The sequence below is a fragment of the Lemur catta genome, chromosome 13, assembly GCF_020740605.2.
Source record: "Lemur catta isolate mLemCat1 chromosome 13, mLemCat1.pri, whole genome shotgun sequence".
In the NCBI taxonomy this organism is placed as follows: Eukaryota; Metazoa; Chordata; class Mammalia; order Primates; family Lemuridae; genus Lemur; species Lemur catta.
Window position 1 is genome coordinate 51,138,435 of NC_059140.1, and position 4,062 is coordinate 51,142,496.

The following is a 4,062-nucleotide window of genomic DNA, read 5'->3' on the forward strand; positions in this document are numbered from 1 at the left end:
TCTCCTCACACCTAATCCGTCATTAAACTCTCTTTCTTCTACATCTGCTGCTTCTTTTCTGCAGCCACTTTGTTAGCTCAGATTATGGTGTCTTTAAAACCCCAGACTAGAATTCTAAATCTTTGCACATCAAAATTTATATCCAATGGTATTCACATTTGAGAGACACGTCCATGTGACAAAAATTAAAACCACAAACAGATATAGACAAATATCAATTTTCTGGTGAGTACATGTAGTGCTTATTTTTCCATTCTTGGGATACTTCACTTAGTAGAATGGGTTCCAGCTCTATCCAGGATAATACAAGAGGTGCTAGATCACCATTGTCTTTTGTGGCTGAGTAGAACTCCATGATATACATATACCACATTTTATTAATCCACCCATATATGATGGGCACTTGAGTTGTTTCCACATCTTTGCAAATGTGAATTGTGCTGCTATAAACATTCGAGTGTACATATCTTTTTTATAGAATGTCTTTTGTTCTTTTGGGTAGATGCCCAGTAATGGGATTGCTGGATCAAATGGTAGATCTACTTGTATCTCTTGAAAGTATCTCCATTTTGCTTTTCACAGAAGTTGCACTAGTTTGCAGTCCCACCAGCAGTGTATGAGTGTTCCTATCTCTCTGCATCCATGCCAACATTTATTGTTTTGGGACATTTTGATAAAAGCCATTCTTCCTGGAGTTAAGTGATATCTCATTGTGGTTTTGATTTGCATTTCCCTGATGATTAGAGATGTAGAGCATTTTTTCATGTTTGTTGGCCATTGTTCTGTCTTCTTTTGAAAAGTTTCTGTTCATGTCTTTTGCCCACTTTTTGATAGGGTTGTTTGTTTTTTTTCTTGCTGATTTTCCTGAGTTCTAAATAGATCCTAGTTATCAGCCCTTTATCAGATGTGTAGCATGCAAAAATTTCCTCCCATTCTGTAGGTTGTCTGTTTGCTCTGGTGACAGTTTCTTTGGCTGTGCAAAAGCTTTTTAATTTCATCAGGTCCCATTTATTTATTTTTTTTGTTGCTGTGATTGCCTTTGGGGTCTTCTTCATAAATTCTTTCCCTTTCAATGTCTGTAAACAGAGTTTTTCCAACAGTTTCTTTCTCTCTCTCTCTCTCTTTCTCTCTCTCCTCTCTCTCTCTCTCTCTCTCTTTCTTTCTTTCTTTCTTTTTTTTCATTTTTGTGTTTGTTTTATTGGAAGCAAGACTCCAGCTGTGAGGCTCCCGGGAGGAGGCATGGAGAATTCTGTCTGGGTCTCTCCCTCTGGGACAGCATAGGGAAGGGAGATGTCTTTGTGATCACAATCTCAGGATGCTCCTCAGAGGCAGAGGAAGGAAAACTAGAAAGGAAACTGTCCCAGAGTTGGGAGCAGAATAGAACCTCCGCATCTCAGACTCGCCTACCCTCAGCAGTCAGTTTCTCGTCCCCTGCCCTCCTCTCTCAATAGTGTGGGTGATTCAAAGCGCTGTCTCTGACTTCCACGATCCAGGTCCCCTTCATGATCCAGGCCGAGTGAGGGGAGGGTGGGTGCCTTTAACCCTTGAGGGTCCCAAACAAGATTCAAAGAGCCCAGATTCCCACCCTCCCCTTCCTGAAGAAGGTCCCAGTATGTCCCAGAAAAGGTGAAGGTGGATTTCCACGTCTTCAGGCAACACAGCCTTAGGAGCCACCATCTCACTAAGCTACCCTGGCGTCACCGGGGATCCTCTACTGCCTCTTCTGGGGCCCTTCTCCTGTCACCTTGGGGTTCATGCTACCTGTTTGAGGTGCTGTGTCCAGGTTGTGAGGGCCAGAGGACAGACGCATGAAAAGGTGGAGGTGCGTCTGAAGGTAGAGGTGCCGGGAGTAAGACTGCCAGTCTAGATGACCCCCAAGACTGGAGTATGGGGTTCTCAGGCCGTCCAGTCCTCGTCCACAGTCCCTGGCTCAGGCTGCGACCACTTCGCAGGGCCTTCTCCAGCTCCAGGTTCCCCTAGGCTCCTCTTGGACGTTGGTCCGGTTCACCACGGGGATGAGGGACCAGGATGGGGGTTTAGGGGCTGGTAGCCAGGTTGTGGTGGATCCAATGCGTCCTTGGAAAGCAGGATGGCAAGGCCGGGCACATTCTTAAGCACACTTAGACTGGCAGCCAACTCTTCAGGTGTCTGACCCGGCGTGGACCCAGGCAGGAGGCTCTGCTCACCTCCCACGCTCTGGTAGCACAGCCGCGTGACCCGGTGCAGGGCGGTAGGCGGCACTAGAGTATCTGGGCGCACATGACGGTTTTGGTGGTGGCCTGGCCACAGCTGCTGAGGATGATGGCGTGCCTGGCTGGCTGCACCATAATGGCTGTGGGGAAGGCCAACAGGTTCTGGATCTTGCTGCCCTCCTTAACCCGCATTTGCACAGCACCAGAGCCAGGTAAGCGAAGGGGCCGGAGCCCGGGCCATCGGCCTCGGCCCTGTCCCCCACGGCGCCTCAGAGCGCACCTTACGGAAGTTCTCCATGAGCCCGGGGGGCCGGCAGGGCTGGCTCTTGCCACGGGGCCGCCTCAGCCCTGGGCCGCACGGCAGCGGGAGTGGCAGGGACACTGGCGGGCCAGCTGGGACAGCCATCTCTGACCCACTTCTCTGGAGTGGGCACTGCTGGACTCCATGCCGCAACATTTTCTTCTAGAATTCTTATAGTTTCATGTCTTAGGTTTAAGTCTGTTATCCATCATGAGTTGATTTTTGTGAGAGATGAGAGGTGTGGATCCCGTTTGAGTCTTCTACATGGTGGCTATCCAATTTTTCCAGCACCATTTATTGAATAAGGATTGGTTTTCCCCAGTGTATATTTTTGTCTGCTTTGTCAATGATTAGATGGTTATACGAGAATGGTTTTATATCTGGGTTCTCAGTTCTGTTCCATCGTCTATGTCTCTGTTCTTGCGCCAGTACCATGCCATTTTAGTTACTATAGCCTTGTAGTATAGCTTGAAGTAAACTGATGCCTTCCAATTTGTTCCTTTTGCTTAAGATTGCTTTTGCCATATGGGGTCTTCTCTGGTTTCATAAGAAGCATAGAGTTATTTTTCCTAGATCTGTGAAAGATGATGTTGGTATTTTAATAGGGATTGCATTGAATCTGTAGATCACTTTGGGTACTATAGACATTTTAACAATGTTGATTCTGCTGATCCATGAGCATGGTGTGGTTTTCCGCCTGTTGACGTCTTCTGCTGTTTCCTTCCTCATTGTTTCATAGTTCTTCCTGTAGAGGTCTTTTACTCCTTAGTTCAGTATATTCCTAGGTATTTTATTTTCTTTGTTGCAATTGTGAAGGGCATTGAGTCTTTGATTTGGTTCTCAGTTTGACTGTCGGTGTATATGAATGCTACTGATTTCTGTACATTGATTTTGTAACCTGAGACTTTGCTGAATTTTTTTATCTATTCCAGTAGTCTCATATCTCTCTTTTACACTATGCAAGAAGCTGTTGAGAGTGGAAATTACAATTTACTAATTTTTAATTGTCTGTTTAAAATTAGAATTCCCATGAGTTCCATTCATTTATTGAGAGGCTACAGTGTGTAAGGAATAGTTCTTTATAGACAGAAGAGACAAATATAAACAATACACATAAAAATAAGTACATTATATGTTATAGTAGAATGTATAAATTATTATGAAATAAAAGAAAAACTAGAATAAATTTAGGAGAATAGGAATAATTTTAAATAAGGCAGGCCTCATTTCAAAAGTGACATTTGAACAAGGACATTATGCATAGAGTTGAGGGAGGTAGTCCCATGGTTGTAGAAGAGCAGTTTATAAAAACGAAACAAAGAAGGCTATAAGGATTGAGCATCCTTAGGGTGTTTCAAAAACAACAAAGAGATTAATGTAGCAAAGCAGAGGTATGATAGTGATAAGAAGGATCAGACAGGTAGATTAAAGTTGGAGTGTGTTAAGTCTTGCAGGACTTTGCAATAACTTTAGCTTTACACTGTGTGAACTGCTAAGGAATGAAGAAGTTTGAGAAGAAAAGGAATATGATCTATATTTTAAAAGTTTTTCTCCATCATCTATGTTTAA

General features: G+C 44.1%; 1 pseudogene; it reads right to left on the reverse strand.

The window, feature by feature from the left end:
• Window positions 1-1,896: 1,896 nt before the first annotated feature.
• Window positions 1,897-2,490, reverse strand: LOC123649239 (annotated as a pseudogene).
• Between the last annotated feature and the right edge of the window lie 1,572 nt (window positions 2,491-4,062).